Consider the following 24,163-nt stretch of genomic DNA (forward strand, 5'->3'; position numbering starts at 1 on the left):
GGAGCTTTAACCATCAGAATTACAAAAGACACATAAATTTCAATTACAATCCGATTAAAGCTATTAATTAATGATCCACCCAAGCTAATGACGATGCGCTACTTAATGGTTGATTGTAACTGAAATTAAGGCTACCAAAAGACATCCACCTTGATATGTAACAATAAATAATTCCATGCATTTTGTTTGACGAATTTGCTTCTTATCGACGGACCAAATGCATAATAAAGCACTATGAACAAGCTTCCTTTTTGAACAAGCACTCATGGAAGTTGGTGTGTTTCAGTCACATGCTTATCCTTTTGTTACTGTAAAATGACATCACAAACTGTAGAAGAAAAAACAGTGACGAATAAACTTTCTCTGGTTCCATTTCTTTTTCTTTATTTTCCCTTCCTTCTGCAGTTTATATTACTTCTCTTTCTATTCTTTCTTTTTATGCTTTCTCCTTCTGCCTACGTTGATCCTTACTGACTTGTCTTGGTGTCATAAATTTCTACTTCTATTGATGTCCCTCATGCCTCAAATAAAGAGAATGTTCATCAAGATGGAGTGTTTTAAAACGAAGCCATGCCCATCCCAAAAGAAGATGACAAGAGTCCATGGGAGCAATATCACATAATACTTCTTTCACACATTGCCATGTACTGAATTTGATCCATGATTGATCCAGATGAAAGGTTGCTGGTAACTGGAGTTTCTCCACCAATCTTTGGCTCACAACATTGTTTTCGCTTCCGTAATCGAATGCAACTACACATGGATGGCCTTCGGTGAAACACTTTGTATAATAAACTTCCTTTCCTATTCCAAATCTAGATAGCCAGGCTCTGAATACCGAATGATGTGAATCCACAGGGTTCGATTCGTTTGATTGATCTATTATTGTTGGAATGCTAGCAAGCAAGAAATTTGAGAAATTATTTAAAACGAGAAAATGGAAACATAAAAGAAGATGGAACGAAAATTGATAGACATCACACTTCCAAGAATGGAAGATAAGCCGAAGAGTTGAAACACACAAAGGGATAAAGGACCTTTGATTAAACTCATGGATTCTTGAATCACTCAAGAACTTAGGAGAATCACTCTCACTAAGATAGATGAGATAAAACTCGTTTATTTTCTGAATAAAACTCAGCTTGCCTTCATTGATGAAAATGGTTCAACTTATATAGGAGCTTTAACCATCAGAATTACAAAAGACACATAAATTTCAATTACAATCCGATTAAAGCTATTAATTAATGATCCACCCAAGCTAATGACGATGCGCTACTTAATGGTTGATTGTAACTGAAATTAAGGCTACCAAAAGACATCCACCTTGATATGTAACAATAAATAATTCCATGCATTTTGTTTGACGAATTTGCTTCTTATCGACGGACCAAATGCATAATAAAGCACTATGAACAAGATTCCTTTTTGAACAAGCACTCATGGAAGTTGGTGTGTTTCATTCACATGCTTATCCTTTTGTTACTGTAAAATGACATCACAAACTGTAGAAGAAAAAACAGTGACGAATAAACTTTCTCTGGTTCCATTTCTTTTTCTTTATTTTCCCTTCCTTCTGCAGTTTATATTACTTCTCTTTCTATTCTTTCTTTTTATGCTTTCTCCTTCTGCCTACGTTGATCCTTACTGACTTGTCTTGGTGTCATAAATTTCTACTTCTATTGATGTCCCTCATGCCTCAAATAAAGAGAATGTTCATCAAGATGGAGTGTTTTAAAACGAAGCCATGCCCATCCCAAAAGAAGATGACAAGAGTCCATGGGAGCAATATCACATAATACTTCTTTCACACATTGCCATGTACTGAATTTGATCCATGATTGATCCAGATGAAAGGTTGCTGGTAACTGGAGTTTCTCCACCAATCTTTGGCTCACAACATTGTTTTCGCTTCCGTAATCGAATGCAACTACACATGGATGGCCTTCGGTGAAACACTTTGTATAATAAACTTCCTTTCCTATTCCAAATCTAGATAGCCAGGCTCTGAATACCGAATGATGTGAATCCACAGGGTTCGATTCGTTTGATTGATCTATTATTGTTGGAATGCTAGCAAGCAAGAAATTTGAGAAATTATTTAAAACGAGAAAATGGAAACATAAAAGAAGATGGAACGAAAATTGATAGACATCACACTTCCAAGAATGGAAGATAAGCCGAAGAGTTGAAACACACAAAGGGATAAAGGACCTTTGATTAAACTCATGGATTCTTGAATCACTCAAGAACTTAGGAGAATCACTCTCACTAAGATAGATGAGATAAAACTCGTTTATTTTCTGAATAAAACTCAGCTTGCCTTCATTGATGAAAATGGTTCAACTTATATAGGAGCTTTAACCATCAGAATTACAAAAGACACATAAATTTCAATTACAATCCGATTAAAGCTATTAATTAATGATCCACCCAAGCTAATGACGATGCGCTACTTAATGGTTGATTGTAACTGAAATTAAGGCTACCAAAAGACATCCACCTTGATATGTAACAATAAATAATTCCATGCATTTTGTTTGACGAATTTGCTTCTTATCGACGGACCAAATGCATAATAAAGCACTATGAACAAGCTTCCTTTTTGAACAAGCACTCATGGAAGTTGGTGTGTTTCATTCACATGCTTATCCTTTTGTTACTGTAAAATGACATCACAAACTGTAGAAGAAAAAACAGTGAAGAATAAACTTTCTCTGGTTCCATTTCTTTTTCTTTATTTTCCCTTCCTTCTGCAGTTTATATTACTTCTCTTTCTATTCTTTCTTTTTATGCTTTCTCCTTCTGCCTACGTTGATCCTTACTGACTTGTCTTGGTGTCATAAATTTCTACTTCTATTGATGTCCCTCATGCCTCAAATAAAGAGAATGTTCATCAAGATGGAGTGTTTTAAAACGAAGCCATGCCCATCCCAAAAGAAGATGACAAGAGTCCATGGGAGCAATATCACATAATACTTCTTTCACACATTGCCATGTACTGAATTTGATCCATGATTGATCCAGATGAAAGGTTGCTGGTAACTGGAGTTTCTCCACCAATCTTTGGCTCACAACATTGTTTTCGCTTCCGTAATCGAATGCAACTACACATGGATGGCCTTCGGTGAAACACTTTGTATAATAAACTTCCTTTCCTATTCCAAATCTAGATAGCCAGGCTCTGAATACCGAATGATGTGAATCCACAGGGTTCGATTCGTTTGATTGATCTATTATTGTTGGAATGCTAGCAAGCAAGAAATTTGAGAAATTATTTAAAACGAGAAAATGGAAACGTAAAAGAAGATGGAACGAAAATTGATAGACATCACACTTCCAAGAATGGAAGATAAGCCGAAGAGTTGAAACACACAAAGGGATAAAGGACCTTTGATTAAACTCATGGATTCTTGAATCACTCAAGAACTTAGGAGAATCACTCTCACTAAGATAGATGAGATAAAACTCGTTTATTTTCTGAATAAAACTCAGCTTGCCTTCATTGATGAAAATGGTTCAACTTATATAGGAGCTTTAACCATCAGAATTACAAAAGACACATAAATTTCAATTACAATCCGATTAAAGCTATTAATTAATGATCCACCCAAGCTAATGACGATGCGCTACTTAATGGTTGATTGTAACTGAAATTAAGGCTACCAAAAGACATCCACCTTGATATGTAACAATAAATAATTCCATGCATTTTGTTTGACGAATTTGCTTCTTATCGACGGACCAAATGCATAATAAAGCACTATGAACAAGCTTCCTTTTTGAACAAGCACTCATGGAAGTTGGTGTGTTTCATTCACATGCTTATCCTTTTGTTACTGTAAAATGACATCACAAACTGTAGAAGAAAAAACAGTGAAGAATAAACTTTCTCTGGTTCCATTTCTTTTTCTTTATTTTCCCTTCCTTCTGCAGTTTATATTACTTCTCTTTCTATTCTTTCTTTTTATGCTTTCTCCTTCTGCCTACGTTGATCCTTACTGACTTGTCTTGGTGTCATAAATTTCTACTTCTATTGATGTCCCTCATGCCTCAAATAAAGAGAATGTTCATCAAGATGGAGTGTTTTAAAACGAAGCCATGCCCATCCCAAAAGAAGATGACAAGAGTCCATGGGAGCAATATCACATAATACTTCTTTCACACATTGCCATGTACTGAATTTGATCCATGATTGATCCAGATGAAAGGTTGCTGGTAACTGGAGTTTCTCCACCAATCTTTGGCTCACAACATTGTTTTCGCTTCCGTAATCGAATGCAACTACACATGGATGGCCTTCGGTGAAACACTTTGTATAATAAACTTCCTTTCCTATTCCAAATCTAGATAGCCAGGCTCTGAATACCGAATGATGTGAATCCACAGGGTTCGATTCGTTTGATTGATCTATTATTGTTGGAATGCTAGCAAGCAAGAAATTTGAGAAATTATTTAAAACGAGAAAATGGAAACGTAAAAGAAGATGGAACGAAAATTGATAGACATCACACTTCCAAGAATGGAAGATAAGCCGAAGAGTTGAAACACACAAAGGGATAAAGGACCTTTGATTAAACTCATGGATTCTTGAATCACTCAAGAACTTAGGAGAATCACTCTCACTAAGATAGATGAGATAAAACTCGTTTATTTTCTGAATAAAACTCAGCTTGCCTTCATTGATGAAAATGGTTCAACTTATATAGGAGCTTTAACCATCAGAATTACAAAAGACACATAAATTTCAATTACAATCCGATTAAAGCTATTAATTAATGATCCACCCAAGCTAATGACGATGCGCTACTTAATGGTTGATTGTAACTGAAATTAAGGCTACCAAAAGACATCCACCTTGATATGTAACAATAAATAATTCCATGCATTTTGTTTGACGAATTTGCTTCTTATCGACGGACCAAATGCATAATAAAGCACTATGAACAAGCTTCCTTTTTGAACAAGCACTCATGGAAGTTGGTGTGTTTCATTCACATGCTTATCCTTTTGTTACTGTAAAATGACATCACAAACTGTAGAAGAAAAAACAGTGACGAATAAACTTTCTCTGGTTCCATTTCTTTTTCTTTATTTTCCCTTCCTTCTGCAGTTTATATTACTTCTCTTTCTATTCTTTCTTTTTATGCTTTCTCCTTCTGCCTACGTTGATCCTTACTGACTTGTCTTGGTGTCATAAATTTCTACTTCTATTGATGTCCCTCATGCCTCAAATAAAGAGAATGTTCATCAAGATGGAGTGTTTTAAAACGAAGCCATGCCCATCCCAAAAGAAGATGACAAGAGTCCATGGGAGCAATATCACATAATACTTCTTTCACACATTGCCATGTACTGAATTTGATCCATGATTGATCCAGATGAAAGGTTGCTGGTAACTGGAGTTTCTCCACCAATCTTTGGCTCACAACATTGTTTTCGCTTCCGTAATCGAATGCAACTACACATGGATGGCCTTCGGTGAAACACTTTGTATAATAAACTTCCTTTCCTATTCCAAATCTAGATAGCCAGGCTCTGAATACCGAATGATGTGAATCCACAGGGTTCGATTCGTTTGATTGATCTATTATTGTTGGAATGCTAGCAAGCAAGAAATTTGAGAAATTATTTAAAACGAGAAAATGGAAACGTAAAAGAAGATGGAACGAAAATTGATAGACATCACACTTCCAAGAATGGAAGATAAGCCGAAGAGTTGAAACACACAAAGGGATAAAGGACCTTTGATTAAACTCATGGATTCTTGAATCACTCAAGAACTTAGGAGAATCACTCTCACTAAGATAGATGAGATAAAACTCGTTTATTTTCTGAATAAAACTCAGCTTGCCTTCATTGATGAAAATGGTTCAACTTATATAGGAGCTTTAACCATCAGAATTACAAAAGACACATAAATTTCAATTACAATCCGATTAAAGCTATTAATTAATGATCCACCCAAGCTAATGACGATGCGCTACTTAATGGTTGATTGTAACTGAAATTAAGGCTACCAAAAGACATCCACCTTGATATGTAACAATAAATAATTCCATGCATTTTGTTTGACGAATTTGCTTCTTATCGACGGACCAAATGCATAATAAAGCACTATGAACAAGCTTCCTTTTTGAACAAGCACTCATGGAAGTTGGTGTGTTTCATTCACATGCTTATCCTTTTGTTACTGTAAAATGACATCACAAACTGTAGAAGAAAAAACAGTGACGAATAAACTTTCTCTGGTTCCATTTCTTTTTCTTTATTTTCCCTTCCTTCTGCAGTTTATATTACTTCTCTTTCTATTCTTTCTTTTTATGCTTTCTCCTTCTGCCTACGTTGATCCTTACTGACTTGTCTTGGTGTCATAAATTTCTACTTCTATTGATGTCCCTCATGCCTCAAATAAAGAGAATGTTCATCAAGATGGAGTGTTTTAAAACGAAGCCATGCCCATCCCAAAAGAAGATGACAAGAGTCCATGGGAGCAATATCACATAATACTTCTTTCACACATTGCCATGTACTGAATTTGATCCATGATTGATCCAGATGAAAGGTTGCTGGTAACTGGAGTTTCTCCACCAATCTTTGGCTCACAACATTGTTTTCGCTTCCGTAATCGAATGCAACTACACATGGATGGCCTTCGGTGAAACACTTTGTATAATAAACTTCCTTTCCTATTCCAAATCTAGATAGCCAGGCTCTGAATACCGAATGATGTGAATCCACTGGGTTCGATTCGTTTGATTGATCTATTATTGTTGGAATGCTAGCAAGCAAGAAATTTGAGAAATTATTTAAAACGAGAAAATGGAAACGTAAAAGAAGATGGAACGAAAATTGATAGACATCACACTTCCAAGAATGGAAGATAAGCCGAAGAGTTGAAACACACAAAGGGATAAAGGACCTTTGATTAAACTCATGGATTCTTGAATCACTCAAGAACTTAGGAGAATCACTCTCACTAAGATAGATGAGATAAAACTCGTTTATTTTCTGAATAAAACTCAGCTTGCCTTCATTGATGAAAATGGTTCAACTTATATAGGAGCTTTAACCATCAGAATTACAAAAGACACATAAATTTCAATTACAATCCGATTAAAGCTATTAATTAATGATCCACCCAAGCTAATGACGATGCGCTACTTAATGGTTGATTGTAACTGAAATTAAGGCTACCAAAAGACATCCACCTTGATATGTAACAATAAATAATTCCATGCATTTTGTTTGACGAATTTGCTTCTTATCGACGGACCAAATGCATAATAAAGCACTATGAACAAGCTTCCTTTTTGAACAAGCACTCATGGAAGTTGGTGTGTTTCATTCACATGCTTATCCTTTTGTTACTGTAAAATGACATCACAAACTGTAGAAGAAAAAACAGTGACGAATAAACTTTCTCTGGTTCCATTTCTTTTTCTTTATTTTCCCTTCCTTCTGCAGTTTATATTACTTCTCTTTCTATTCTTTCTTTTTATGCTTTCTCCTTCTGCCTACGTTGATCCTTACTGACTTGTCTTGGTGTCATAAATTTCTACTTCTATTGATGTCCCTCATGCCTCAAATAAAGAGAATGTTCATCAAGATGGAGTGTTTTAAAACGAAGCCATGCCCATCCCAAAAGAAGATGACAAGAGTCCATGGGAGCAATATCACATAATACTTCTTTCACACATTGCCATGTACTGAATTTGATCCATGATTGATCCAGATGAAAGGTTGCTGGTAACTGGAGTTTCTCCACCAATCTTTGGCTCACAACATTGTTTTCGCTTCCGTAATCGAATGCAACTACACATGGATGGCCTTCGGTGAAACACTTTGTATAATAAACTTCCTTTCCTATTCCAAATCTAGATAGCCAGGCTCTGAATACCGAATGATGTGAATCCACAGGGTTCGATTCGTTTGATTGATCTATTATTGTTGGAATGCTAGCAAGCAAGAAATTTGAGAAATTATTTAAAACGAGAAAATGGAAACGTAAAAGAAGATGGAACGAAAATTGATAGACATCACACTTCCAAGAATGGAAGATAAGCCGAAGAGTTGAAACACACAAAGGGATAAAGGACCTTTGATTAAACTCATGGATTCTTGAATCACTCAAGAACTTAGGAGAATCACTCTCACTAAGATAGATGAGATAAAACTCGTTTATTTTCTGAATAAAACTCAGCTTGCCTTCATTGATGAAAATGGTTCAACTTATATAGGAGCTTTAACCATCAGAATTACAAAAGACACATAAATTTCAATTACAATCCGATTAAAGCTATTAATTAATGATCCACCCAAGCTAATGACGATGCGCTACTTAATGGTTGATTGTAACTGAAATTAAGGCTACCAAAAGACATCCACCTTGATATGTAACAATAAATAATTCCATGCATTTTGTTTGACGAATTTGCTTCTTATCGACGGACCAAATGCATAATAAAGCACTATGAACAAGCTTCCTTTTTGAACAAGCACTCATGGAAGTTGGTGTGTTTCATTCACATGCTTATCCTTTTGTTACTGTAAAATGACATCACAAACTGTAGAAGAAAAAACAGTGACGAATAAACTTTCTCTGGTTCCATTTCTTTTTCTTTATTTTCCCTTCCTTCTGCAGTTTATATTACTTCTCTTTCTATTCTTTCTTTTTATGCTTTCTCCTTCTGCCTACGTTGATCCTTACTGACTTGTCTTGGTGTCATAAATTTCTACTTCTATTGATGTCCCTCATGCCTCAAATAAAGAGAATGTTCATCAAGATGGAGTGTTTTAAAACGAAGCCATGCCCATCCCAAAAGAAGATGACAAGAGTCCATGGGAGCAATATCACATAATACTTCTTTCACACATTGCCATGTACTGAATTTGATCCATGATTGATCCAGATGAAAGGTTGCTGGTAACTGGAGTTTCTCCACCAATCTTTGGCTCACAACATTGTTTTCGCTTCCGTAATCGAATGCAACTACACATGGATGGCCTTCGGTGAAACACTTTGTATAATAAACTTCCTTTCCTATTCCAAATCTAGATAGCCAGGCTCTGAATACCGAATGATGTGAATCCACAGGGTTCGATTCGTTTGATTGATCTATTATTGTTGGAATGCTAGCAAGCAAGAAATTTGAGAAATTATTTAAAACGAGAAAATGGAAACGTAAAAGAAGATGGAACGAAAATTGATAGACATCACACTTCCAAGAATGGAAGATAAGCCGAAGAGTTGAAACACACAAAGGGATAAAGGACCTTTGATTAAACTCATGGATTCTTGAATCACTCAAGAACTTAGGAGAATCACTCTCACTAAGATAGATGAGATAAAACTCGTTTATTTTCTGAATAAAACTCAGCTTGCCTTCATTGATGAAAATGGTTCAACTTATATAGGAGCTTTAACCATCAGAATTACAAAAGACACATAAATTTCAATTACAATCCGATTAAAGCTATTAATTAATGATCCACCCAAGCTAATGACGATGCGCTACTTAATGGTTGATTGTAACTGAAATTAAGGCTACCAAAAGACATCCACCTTGATATGTAACAATAAATAATTCCATGCATTTTGTTTGACGAATTTGCTTCTTATCGACGGACCAAATGCATAATAAAGCACTATGAACAAGCTTCCTTTTTGAACAAGCACTCATGGAAGTTGGTGTGTTTCATTCACATGCTTATCCTTTTGTTACTGTAAAATGACATCACAAACTGTAGAAGAAAAAACAGTGACGAATAAACTTTCTCTGGTTCCATTTCTTTTTCTTTATTTTCCCTTCCTTCTGCAGTTTATATTACTTCTCTTTCTATTCTTTCTTTTTATGCTTTCTCCTTCTGCCTACGTTGATCCTTACTGACTTGTCTTGGTGTCATAAATTTCTACTTCTATTGATGTCCCTCATGCCTCAAATAAAGAGAATGTTCATCAAGATGGAGTGTTTTAAAACGAAGCCATGCCCATCCCAAAAGAAGATGACAAGAGTCCATGGGAGCAATATCACATAATACTTCTTTCACACATTGCCATGTACTGAATTTGATCCATGATTGATCCAGATGAAAGGTTGCTGGTAACTGGAGTTTCTCCACCAATCTTTGGCTCACAACATTGTTTTCGCTTCCGTAATCGAATGCAACTACACATGGATGGCCTTCGGTGAAACACTTTGTATAATAAACTTCCTTTCCTATTCCAAATCTAGATAGCCAGGCTCTGAATACCGAATGATGTGAATCCACTGGGTTCGATTCGTTTGATTGATCTATTATTGTTGGAATGCTAGCAAGCAAGAAATTTGAGAAATTATTTAAAACGAGAAAATGGAAACGTAAAAGAAGATGGAACGAAAATTGATAGACATCACACTTCCAAGAATGGAAGATAAGCCGAAGAGTTGAAACACACAAAGGGATAAAGGACCTTTGATTAAACTCATGGATTCTTGAATCACTCAAGAACTTAGGAGAATCACTCTCACTAAGATAGATGAGATAAAACTCGTTTATTTTCTGAATAAAACTCAGCTTGCCTTCATTGATGAAAATGGTTCAACTTATATAGGAGCTTTAACCATCAGAATTACAAAAGACACATAAATTTCAATTACAATCCGATTAAAGCTATTAATTAATGATCCACCCAAGCTAATGACGATGCGCTACTTAATGGTTGATTGTAACTGAAATTAAGGCTACCAAAAGACATCCACCTTGATATGTAACAATAAATAATTCCATGCATTTTGTTTGACGAATTTGCTTCTTATCGACGGACCAAATGCATAATAAAGCACTATGAACAAGCTTCCTTTTTGAACAAGCACTCATGGAAGTTGGTGTGTTTCATTCACATGCTTATCCTTTTGTTACTGTAAAATGACATCACAAACTGTAGAAGAAAAAACAGTGACGAATAAACTTTCTCTGGTTCCATTTCTTTTTCTTTATTTTCCCTTCCTTCTGCAGTTTATATTACTTCTCTTTCTATTCTTTCTTTTTATGCTTTCTCCTTCTGCCTACGTTGATCCTTACTGACTTGTCTTGGTGTCATAAATTTCTACTTCTATTGATGTCCCTCATGCCTCAAATAAAGAGAATGTTCATCAAGATGGAGTGTTTTAAAACGAAGCCATGCCCATCCCAAAAGAAGATGACAAGAGTCCATGGGAGCAATATCACATAATACTTCTTTCACACATTGCCATGTACTGAATTTGATCCATGATTGATCCAGATGAAAGGTTGCTGGTAACTGGAGTTTCTCCACCAATCTTTGGCTCACAACATTGTTTTCGCTTCCGTAATCGAATGCAACTACACATGGATGGCCTTCGGTGAAACACTTTGTATAATAAACTTCCTTTCCTATTCCAAATCTAGATAGCCAGGCTCTGAATACCGAATGATGTGAATCCACAGGGTTCGATTCGTTTGATTGATCTATTATTGTTGGAATGCTAGCAAGCAAGAAATTTGAGAAATTATTTAAAACGAGAAAATGGAAACGTAAAAGAAGATGGAACGAAAATTGATAGACATCACACTTCCAAGAATGGAAGATAAGCCGAAGAGTTGAAACACACAAAGGGATAAAGGACCTTTGATTAAACTCATGGATTCTTGAATCACTCAAGAACTTAGGAGAATCACTCTCACTAAGATAGATGAGATAAAACTCGTTTATTTTCTGAATAAAACTCAGCTTGCCTTCATTGATGAAAATGGTTCAACTTATATAGGAGCTTTAACCATCAGAATTACAAAAGACACATAAATTTCAATTACAATCCGATTAAAGCTATTAATTAATGATCCACCCAAGCTAATGACGATGCGCTACTTAATGGTTGATTGTAACTGAAATTAAGGCTACCAAAAGACATCCACCTTGATATGTAACAATAAATAATTCCATGCATTTTGTTTGACGAATTTGCTTCTTATCGACGGACCAAATGCATAATAAAGCACTATGAACAAGCTTCCTTTTTGAACAAGCACTCATGGAAGTTGGTGTGTTTCATTCACATGCTTATCCTTTTGTTACTGTAAAATGACATCACAAACTGTAGAAGAAAAAACAGTGACGAATAAACTTTCTCTGGTTCCATTTCTTTTTCTTTATTTTCCCTTCCTTCTGCAGTTTATATTACTTCTCTTTCTATTCTTTCTTTTTATGCTTTCTCCTTCTGCCTACGTTGATCCTTACTGACTTGTCTTGGTGTCATAAATTTCTACTTCTATTGATGTCCCTCATGCCTCAAATAAAGAGAATGTTCATCAAGATGGAGTGTTTTAAAACGAAGCCATGCCCATCCCAAAAGAAGATGACAAGAGTCCATGGGAGCAATATCACATAATACTTCTTTCACACATTGCCATGTACTGAATTTGATCCATGATTGATCCAGATGAAAGGTTGCTGGTAACTGGAGTTTCTCCACCAATCTTTGGCTCACAACATTGTTTTCGCTTCCGTAATCGAATGCAACTACACATGGATGGCCTTCGGTGAAACACTTTGTATAATAAACTTCCTTTCCTATTCCAAATCTAGATAGCCAGGCTCTGAATACCGAATGATGTGAATCCACAGGGTTCGATTCGTTTGATTGATCTATTATTGTTGGAATGCTAGCAAGCAAGAAATTTGAGAAATTATTTAAAACGAGAAAATGGAAACGTAAAAGAAGATGGAACGAAAATTGATAGACATCACACTTCCAAGAATGGAAGATAAGCCGAAGAGTTGAAACACACAAAGGGATAAAGGACCTTTGATTAAACTCATGGATTCTTGAATCACTCAAGAACTTAGGAGAATCACTCTCACTAAGATAGATGAGATAAAACTCGTTTATTTTCTGAATAAAACTCAGCTTGCCTTCATTGATGAAAATGGTTCAACTTATATAGGAGCTTTAACCATCAGAATTACAAAAGACACATAAATTTCAATTACAATCCGATTAAAGCTATTAATTAATGATCCACCCAAGCTAATGACGATGCGCTACTTAATGGTTGATTGTAACTGAAATTAAGGCTACCAAAAGACATCCACCTTGATATGTAACAATAAATAATTCCATGCATTTTGTTTGACGAATTTGCTTCTTATCGACGGACCAAATGCATAATAAAGCACTATGAACAAGCTTCCTTTTTGAACAAGCACTCATGGAAGTTGGTGTGTTTCATTCACATGCTTATCCTTTTGTTACTGTAAAATGACATCACAAACTGTAGAAGAAAAAACAGTGACGAATAAACTTTCTCTGGTTCCATTTCTTTTTCTTTATTTTCCCTTCCTTCTGCAGTTTATATTACTTCTCTTTCTATTCTTTCTTTTTATGCTTTCTCCTTCTGCCTACGTTGATCCTTACTGACTTGTCTTGGTGTCATAAATTTCTACTTCTATTGATGTCCCTCATGCCTCAAATAAAGAGAATGTTCATCAAGATGGAGTGTTTTAAAACGAAGCCATGCCCATCCCAAAAGAAGATGACAAGAGTCCATGGGAGCAATATCACATAATACTTCTTTCACACATTGCCATGTACTGAATTTGATCCATGATTGATCCAGATGAAAGGTTGCTGGTAACTGGAGTTTCTCCACCAATCTTTGGCTCACAACATTGTTTTCGCTTCCGTAATCGAATGCAACTACACATGGATGGCCTTCGGTGAAACACTTTGTATAATAAACTTCCTTTCCTATTCCAAATCTAGATAGCCAGGCTCTGAATACCGAATGATGTGAATCCACTGGGTTCGATTCGTTTGATTGATCTATTATTGTTGGAATGCTAGCAAGCAAGAAATTTGAGAAATTATTTAAAACGAGAAAATGGAAACGTAAAAGAAGATGGAACGAAAATTGATAGACATCACACTTCCAAGAATGGAAGATAAGCCGAAGAGTTGAAACACACAAAGGGATAAAGGACCTTTGATTAAACTCATGGATTCTTGAATCACTCAAGAACTTAGGAGAATCACTCTCACTAAGATAGATGAGATAAAACTCGTTTATTTTCTGAATAAAACTCAGCTTGCCTTCATTGATGAAAATGGTTCAACTTATATAGGAGCTTTAACCATCAGAATTACAAAAGACACATAAATTTCAATTACAATCCGATTAAAGCTATTAATTAATGATCCACCCAAGCTAATGACGATGCGCTACTTAATGGTTGATTGTAACTGAAATTAAGGCTACCAAAAGACATCCACCTTGATATGTAACAATAAATAATTCCATGCATTTTGTTTGACGAATTTGCTTCTTATCGACGGACCAAATGCATAATAAAGCACTATGAACAAGCTTCCTTTTTGAACAAGCACTCATGGAAGTTGGTGTGTTTCATTCACATGCTTATCCTTTTGTTACTGTAAAATGACATCACAAACTGTAGAAGAAAAAACAGTGACGAATAAACTTTCTCTGGTTCCATTTCTTTTTCTTTATTTTCCCTTCCTTCTGCAGTTTATATTACTTCTCTTTCTATTCTTTCTTTTTATGCTTTCTCCTTCTGCCTACGTTGATCCTTACTGACTTGTCTTGGTGTCATAAATTTCTACTTCTATTGATGTCCCTCATGCCTCAAATAAAGAGAATGTTCATCAAGATGGAGTGTTTTAAAACGAAGCCATGCCCATCCCAAAAGAAGATGACAAGAGTCCATGGGAGCAATATCACATAATACTTCTTTCACACATTGCCATGTACTGAATTTGATCCATGATTGATCCAGATGAAAGGTTGCTGGTAACTGGAGTTTCTCCACCAATCTTTGGCTCACAACATTGTTTTCGCTTCCGTAATCGAATGCAACTACACATGGATGGCCTTCGGTGAAACACTTTGTATAATAAACTTCCTTTCCTATTCCAAATCTAGATAGCCAGGCTCTGAATACCGAATGATGTGAATCCACTGGGTTCGATTCGTTTGATTGATCTATTATTGTTGGAATGCTAGCAAGCAAGAAATTTGAGAAATTATTTAAAACGAGAAAATGGAAACGTAAAAGAAGATGGAACGAAAATTGATAGACATCACACTTCCAAGAATGGAAGATAAGCCGAAGAGTTGAAACACACAAAGGGATAAAGGACCTTTGATTAAACTCATGGATTCTTGAATCACTCAAGAACTTAGGAGAATCACTCTCACTAAGATAGATGAGATAAAACTCGTTTATTTTCTGAATAAAACTCAGCTTGCCTTCATTGATGAAAATGGTTCAACTTATATAGGAGCTTTAACCATCAGAATTACAAAAGACACATAAATTTCAATTACAATCCGATTAAAGCTATTAATTAATGATCCACCCAAGCTAATGACGATGCGCTACTTAATGGTTGATTGTAACTGAAATTAAGGCTACCAAAAGACATCCACCTTGATATGTAACAATAAATAATTCCATGCATTTTGTTTGACGAATTTGCTTCTTATCGACGGACCAAATGCATAATAAAGCACTATGAACAAGCTTCCTTTTTGAACAAGCACTCATGGAAGTTGGTGTGTTTCATTCACATGCTTATCCTTTTGTTACTGTAAAATGACATCACAAACTGTAGAAGAAAAAACAGTGACGAATAAACTTTCTCTGGTTCCATTTCTTTTTCTTTATTTTCCCTTCCTTCTGCAGTTTATATTACTTCTCTTTCTATTCTTTCTTTTTATGCTTTCTCCTTCTGCCTACGTTGATCCTTACTGACTTGTCTTGGTGTCATAAATTTCTACTTCTATTGATGTCCCTCATGCCTCAAATAAAGAGAATGTTCATCAAGATGGAGTGTTTTAAAACGAAGCCATGCCCATCCCAAAAGAAGATGACAAGAGTCCATGGGAGCAATATCACATAATACTTCTTTCACACATTGCCATGTACTGAATTTGATCCATGATTGATCCAGATGAAAGGTTGCTGGTAACTGGAGTTTCTCCACCAATCTTTGGCTCACAACATTGTTTTCGCTTCCGTAATCGAATGCAACTACACATGGATGGCCTTCGGTGAAACACTTTGTATAATAAACTTCCTTTCCTATTCCAAATCTAGATAGCCAGGCTCTGAATACCGAATGATGTGAATCCACTGGGTTCGATTCGTTTGATTGATCTATTATTGTTGGAATGCTAGCAAGCAAGAAATTTGAGAAATTATTTAAAACGAGAAAATGGAAACGTAAAAGAAGATGGAACGAAAATTGATAGACATCACACTTCCAAGAATGGAAGATAAGCCGAAGAGTTGAAACACACAAAGGGATAAAGGACCTTTGATTAAACTCATGGATTCTTGAATCACTCAAGAACTTAGGAGAATCACTCTCACTAAGATAGATGAGATAAAACTCGTTTATTTTCTGAATAAAACTCAGCTTGCCTTCATTGATGAAAATGGTTCAACTTATATAGGAGCTTTAACCATCAGAATTACAAAAGACACATAAATTTCAATTACAATCCGATTAAAGCTATTAATTAATGATCCACCCAAGCTAATGACGATGCGCTACTTAATGGTTGATTGTAACTGAAATTAAGGCTACCAAAAGACATCCACCTTGATATGTAACAATAAATAATTCCATGCATTTTGTTTGACGAATTTGCTTCTTATCGACGGACCAAATGCATAATAAAGCACTATGAACAAGCTTCCTTTTTGAACAAGCACTCATGGAAGTTGGTGTGTTTCATTCACATGCTTATCCTTTTGTTACTGTAAAATGACATCACAAACTGTAGAAGAAAAAACAGTGACGAATAAACTTTCTCTGGTTCCATTTCTTTTTCTTTATTTTCCCTTCCTTCTGCAGTTTATATTACTTCTCTTTCTATTCTTTCTTTTTATGCTTTCTCCTTCTGCCTACGTTGATCCTTACTGACTTGTCTTGGTGTCATAAATTTCTACTTCTATTGATGTCCCTCATGCCTCAAATAAAGAGAATGTTCATCAAGATGGAGTGTTTTAAAACGAAGCCATGCCCATCCCAAAAGAAGATGACAAGAGTCCATGGGAGCAATATCACATAATACTTCTTTCACACATTGCCATGTACTGAATTTGATCCATGATTGATCCAGATGAAAGGTTGCTGGTAACTGGAGTTTCTCCACCAATCTTTGGCTCACAACATTGTTTTCGCTTCCGTAATCGAATGCAACTACACATGGATGGCCTTCGGTGAAACACTTTGTATAATAAACTTCCTTTCCTATTCCAAATCTAGATAGCCAGGCTCTGAATACCGAATGATGTGAATCCACAGGGTTCGATTCGTTTGATTGATCTATTATTGTTGGAATGCTAGCAAGCAAGAAATTTGAGAAATTATTTAAAACGAGAAAATGGAAACGTAAAAGAAGATGGAACGAAAATTGATAGACATCACACTTCCAAGAATGGAAGATAAGCCGAAGAGTTGAAACACACAAAGGGATAAAGGACCTTTGATTAAACTCATGGATTCTTGAATCACTCAAGAACTTAGGAGAATCACTCTCACTAAGATAGATGAGATAAAACTCGTTTATTTTCTGAATAAAACTCAGCTTGCCTTCATTGATGAAAATGGTTCAACTTATATAGGAGCTTTAACCATCAGAATTACAAAAGACACATAAATTTCAATTACAATCCGATTAAAGCTATTAATTAATGATCCACCCAAGCTAATGACGATGCGCTACTTAATGGTTGATTGTAACTGAAATTAAGGCTACCAAAAGACATCCACCTTGATATGTAACAATAAATAATTCCATGCATTTTGTTTGACGAATTTGCTTCTTATCGACGGACCAAATGCATAATAAAGCACTATGAACAAGCTTCCTTTTTGAACAAGCACTCATGGAAGTTGGTGTGTTTCATTCACATGCTTATCCTTTTGTTACTGTAAAATGACATCACAAACTGTAGAAGAAAAAACAGTGACGAATAAACTTTCTCTGGTTCCATTTCTTTTTCTTTATTTTCCCTTCCTTCTGCAGTTTATATTACTTCTCTTTCTATTCTTTCTTTTTATGCTTTCTCCTTCTGCCTACGTTGATCCTTACTGACTTGTCTTGGTGTCATAAATTTCTACTTCTATTGATGTCCCTCATGCCTCAAATAAAGAGAATGTTCATCAAGATGGAGTGTTTTAAAACGAAGCCATGCCCATCCCAAAAGAAGATGACAAGAGTCCATGGGAGCAATATCACATAATACTTCTTTCACACATTGCCATGTACTGAATTTGATCCATGATTGATCCAGATGAAAGGTTGCTGGTAACTGGAGTTTCTCCACCAATCTTTGGCTCACAACATTGTTTTCGCTTCCGTAATCGAATGCAACTACACATGGATGGCCTTCGGTGAAACACTTTGTATAATAAACTTCCTTTCCTATTCCAAATCTAGATAGCCAGGCTCTGAATACCGAATGATGTGAATCCACTGGGTTCGATTCGTTTGATTGATCTATTATTGTTGGAATGCTAGCAAGCAAGAAATTTGAGAAATTATTTAAAACGAGAAAATGGAAACGTAAAAGAAGATGGAACGAAAATTGATAGACATCACACTTCCAAGAATGGAAGATAAGCCGAAGAGTTGAAACACACAAAGGGATAAAGGACCTTTGATTAAACTCATGGATTCTTGAATCACTCAAGAACTTAGGAGAATCACTCTCACTAAGATAGATGAGATAAAACTCGTTTATTTTCTGAATAAAACTCAGCTTGCCTTCATTGATGAAAATGGTTCAACTTATATAGGAGCTTTAACCATCAGAATTACAAAAGACACATAAATTTCAATTACAATCCGATTAAAGCTATTAATTAATGATCCACCCAAGCTAATGACGATGCGCTACTTAATGGTTGATTGTAACTGAAATTAAGGCTACCAAAAGACATCCACCTTGATATGTAACAATAAATAATTCCATGCATTTTGTTTGACGAATTTGCTTCTTATCGACGGACCAAATGCATAATAAAGCACTATGAACAAGCTTCCTTTTTGAACAAGCACTCATGGAAGTTGGTGTGTTTCATTCACATGCTTATCCTTTTGTTACTGTAAAATGACATCACAAACTGTAGAAGAAAAAACAGTGACGAATAAACTTTCTCTGGTTCCATTTCTTTTTCTTTATTTTCCCTTCCTTCTGCAGTTTATATTACTTCTCTTTCTATTCTTTCTTTTTATGCTTTCTCCTTCTGCCTACGTTGATCCTTACTGACTTGTCTTGGTGTCATAAATTTCTACTTCTATTGATGTCCCTCATGCCTCAAATAAAGAGAATGTTCATCAAGATGGAGTGTTTTAAAACGAAGTCATGCCCATCCCAAAAGAAGATGACAAGAGTCCATGGGAGCAATATCACATAATACTTCTTTCACACATTGCCATGTACTGAATTTGATCCATGATTGATCCAGATGAAAGGTTGCTGGTAACTGGAGTTTCTCCACCAATCTTTGGCTCACAACATTGTTTTCGCTTCCGTAATCGAATGCAACTACACATGGATGGCCTTCGGTGAAACACTTTGTATAATAAACTTCCTTTCCTATTCCAAATCTAGATAGCCAGGCTCTGAATACCGAATGATGTGAATCCACTGGGTTCGATTCGTTTGATTGATCTATTATTGTTGGAATGCTAGCAAGCAAGAAATTTGAGAAATTATTTAAAACGAGAAAATGGAAACGTAAAAGAAGATGGAACGAAAATTGATAGACATCACACTTCCAAGAATGGAAGATAAGCCGAAGAGTTGAAACACACAAAGGGATAAAGGACCTTTGATTAAACTCATGGATTCTTGAATCACTCAAGAACTTAGGAGAATCACTCTCACTAAGATAGATGAGATAAAACTCGTTTATTTTCTGAATAAAACTCAGCTTGCCTTCATTGATGAAAATGGTTCAACTTATATAGGAGCTTTAACCATCAGAATTACAAAAGACACATAAATTTCAATTACAATCCGATTAAAGCTATTAATTAATGATCCACCCAAGCTAATGACGATGCGCTACTTAATGGTTGATTGTAACTGAAATTAAGGCTACCAAAAGACATCCACCTTGATATGTAACAATAAATAATTCCATGCATTTTGTTTGACGAATTTGCTTCTTATCGACGGACCAAATGCATAATAAAGCACTATGAACAAGCTTCCTTTTTGAACAAGCACTCATGGAAGTTGGTGTGTTTCATTCACATGCTTATCCTTTTGTTACTGTAAAATGACATCACAAACTGTAGAAGAAAAAACAGTGACGAATAAACTTTCTCTGGTTCCATTTCTTTTTCTTTATTTTCCCTTCCTTCTGCAGTTTATATTACTTCTCTTTCTATTCTTTCTTTTTATGCTTTCTCCTTCTGCCTACGTTGATCCTTACTGACTTGTCTTGGTGTCATAAATTTCTACTTCTATTGATGTCCCTCATGCCTCAAATAAAGAGAATGTTCATCAAGATGGAGTGTTTTAAAACGAAGCCATGCCCATCCCAAAAGAAGATGACAAGAGTCCATGGGAGCAATATCACATAATACTTCTTTCACACATTGCCATGTACTGAATTTGATCCATGATTGATCCAGATGAAAGGTTGCTGGTAACTGGAGTTTCTCCACCAATCTTTGGCTCACAACATTGTTTTCGCTTCCGTAATCGAATGCAACTACACATGGATGGCCTTCGGTGAAACACTTTGTATAATAAACTTCCTTTCCTATTCCAAATCTAGATAGCCAGGCTCTGAATACCGAATGATGTGAATCCACAGGGTTCGATTCGTTTGATTGATCTATTATTGTTGGAATGCTAGCAAGCAAGAAATTTGAGAAATTATTTAAAACGAGAAAATGGAAACGTAAAAGAAGATGGAACGAAAATTGATAGACATCACACTTCCAAGAATGGAAGATAAGCCGAAGAGTTGAAACACACAAAGGGATAAAGGACCTTTGATTAAACTCATGGATTCTTGAATCACTCAAGAACTTAGGAGAATCACTCTCACTAAGATAGATGAGATAAAACTCGTTTATTTTCTGAATAAAACTCAGCTTGCCTTCATTGATGAAAATGGTTCAACTTATATAGGAGCTTTAACCATCAGAATTACAAAAGACACATAAATTTCAATTACAATCCGATTAAAGCTATTAATTAATGATCCACCCAAGCTAATGACGATGCGCTACTTAATGGTTGATTGTAACTGAAATTAAGGCTACCAAAAGACATCCACCTTGATATGTAACAATAAATAATTCCATGCATTTTGTTTGACGAATTTGCTTCTTATCGACGGACCAAATGCATAATAAAGCACTATGAACAAGCTTCCTTTTTGAACAAGCACTCATGGAAGTTGGTGTGTTTCATTCACATGCTTATCCTTTTGTTACTGTAAAATGACATCACAAACTGTAGAAGAAAAAACAGTGACGAATAAACTTTCTCTGGTTCCATTTCTTTTTCTTTATTTTCCCTTCCTTCTGCAGTTTATATTACTTCTCTTTCTATTCTTTCTTTTTATGCTTTCTCCTTCTGCCTACGTTGATCCTTACTGACTTGTCTTGGTGTCATAAATTTCTACTTCTATTGATGTCCCTCATGCCTCAAATAAAGAGAATGTTCATCAAGATGGAGTGTTTTAAAACGAAGCCATGCCCATCCCAAAAGAAGATGACAAGAGTCCATGGGAGCAATATCACATAATACTTCTTTCACACATTGCCATGTACTGAATTTGATCCATGATTGATCCAGATGAAAGGTTGCTGGTAACTGGAGTTTCTCCACCAATCTTTGGCTCACAACATTGTTTTCGCTTCCGTAATCGAATGCAACTACACATGGATGGCCTTCGGTGAAACACTTTGTATAATAAAATTCCTTTCCTATTCCAAATCTAGATAGCCAGGCTCTGAATACCGAATGATGTGAATCCACTGGGTTCGATTCGTTTGACTGATCTATTATTGTTGGAATGCTAACAAGCAAGAAATTTGAGAAATTATTTAAAACGAGAAAATGGAAACGTAAAAGAAGATGGAACGAAAATTGATAGACATCACACATCCAAGAATGGAAGATAAGCCGAAGAGTTGAAACACACAAAGGGATAAGGGACCTTTGATTAAACTCATGGATTCTTGAATCACTCAAGAACTTAGGAGAATCACTCTCACTAAGATAGATGAGATAAAACTCGTTTATTTTCTGAATAAAACTCAGCTTGCCTTCATTGATGAAAATGGTTCAACTTATATAGGAGCTTTAACCATCAGAATTACAAAAGACACATAAATTTCAATTACAACCCGATTAAAGCTATTAATTAATGATCCACTCAAGCTAATGACGATGCGCTACTTAATGGTTGATTGTAACTGAAATTAAGGCTACCAAAAGACATCCACCTTGATATGTAACAATAAATAATTCCATGCATTTTGTTTGACGAATTTGCTTCTTATCGACGGACCAAATGCATAATAAAGCACTATGAACAAGCTTCCTTTTTGAACAAGCACTCATGGAAGTTGGTGTGTTTCATTCACATGCTTATCCTTTTGTTCCTGTAAAATGACATCACAAACTGTAGAAGAAAAAACATTGACGAATAAACTTTCTCTGGTTCCATTTCTTTTTCTTTATTTTCCCTTCCTTCTGCAGTTCATATTACTTCTTTTTCTATTCTTTCTTTTTCTGTTTTCTCCTTCAGCCTACGTTGATCCTTACTGACTTGTCTTGGTGTCATAAATTTCTACTTCTTTGATGTCCCTCATGCCTCAAATAAAGGGAACGTTCATCAAGATGGAGTGTTTAAAAACGAAGCCATGCCCCATCCCAAAAGAAGATGACAAGAGTCCATGGGAGCAATAACACATAATACTTCTTTCACACATTGCCATGTATTGAATTTGATCCATGCTTGATCCAGATGAAAGGTTGCTGGTAACTGGAGTTTCTCCACCAATCTTTGGCTCACAACACTGTTTTCGCTTCCTTAATCGAATGTAACTAAACATGGATGGCCTTCAGTTAAACACTTTGTATAATAAACTTCCTTTCCTATTCCAAATCTAGATAGCCAGGCTCTGAATACCGAATGATGTGAATCCACTGGGTTCGATTCGTTTGACTGATCTATCATTGTTGGAATGCTAACAAGCAAGAAATTTGAGAAATTATTTAAAACGAGAAAATGGAAACGTAAAAGAAGATGGAACGAAAATTGATAGACATCACACATCCAAGAATGGAAGATAAGCCGAAGAGTTGAAACACACAAAGGGATAAGGGACCTTTGATTAAACTCATGGATTCTTGAATCACTCAAGAACTTAGGAGAATCACTCTCACTAAGATAGATGAGATAAAACTCGTTTATTTTCTGAATAAAACTCAGCTTGCCTTCATTGATGAAAATGGTTCAACTTATATAGGAGCTTTAACCATCAGAATTACAAAAGACACATAAATTTCAATTACAACCCGATTAAAGCTATTAATTAATGATCCACTCAAGCTAATGACGATGCGCTACTTAATGGTTGATTGTAACTGAAATTAAGGCTACCAAAAGACATCCACCTTGATATGTAACAATAAATAATTCCATGCATTTTGTTTGACGAATTTGCTTCTTATCGACGGACCAAATGCATAATAAAGCACTATGAACAAGCTTCCTTTTTGAACAAGCACTCATGGAAGTTGGTGTGTTTCATTCACATGCTTATCCTTTTGTTCCTGTAAAATGACATCACAAACTGTAGAAGAAAAAACATTGACGAATAAACTTTCTCTGGTTCCATTTCTTTTTCTTTATTTTCCCTTCCTTCTGCAGTTCATATTACTTCTTTTTCTATTCTTTCTTTTTCTGTTTTCTCCTTCAGCCTACGTTGATCCTTACTGACTTGTCTTGGTGTCATAAATTTCTACTTCTTTGATGTCCCTCATGCCTCAAATAAAGGGAACGTTCATCAAGATGGAGTGTTTAAAAACGAAGCCATGCCCCATCCCAAAAGAAGATGACAAGAGTCCATGGGAGCAATAACACATAAT

The sequence above is a fragment of the Vigna unguiculata genome, chromosome 3, assembly GCF_037176805.1.
Source record: "Vigna unguiculata cultivar grain cowpea cultivar isolate G323 ecotype 2 chromosome 3, ASM3717680v1, whole genome shotgun sequence".
Classification (NCBI taxonomy): Eukaryota; Viridiplantae; Streptophyta; class Magnoliopsida; order Fabales; family Fabaceae; genus Vigna; species Vigna unguiculata.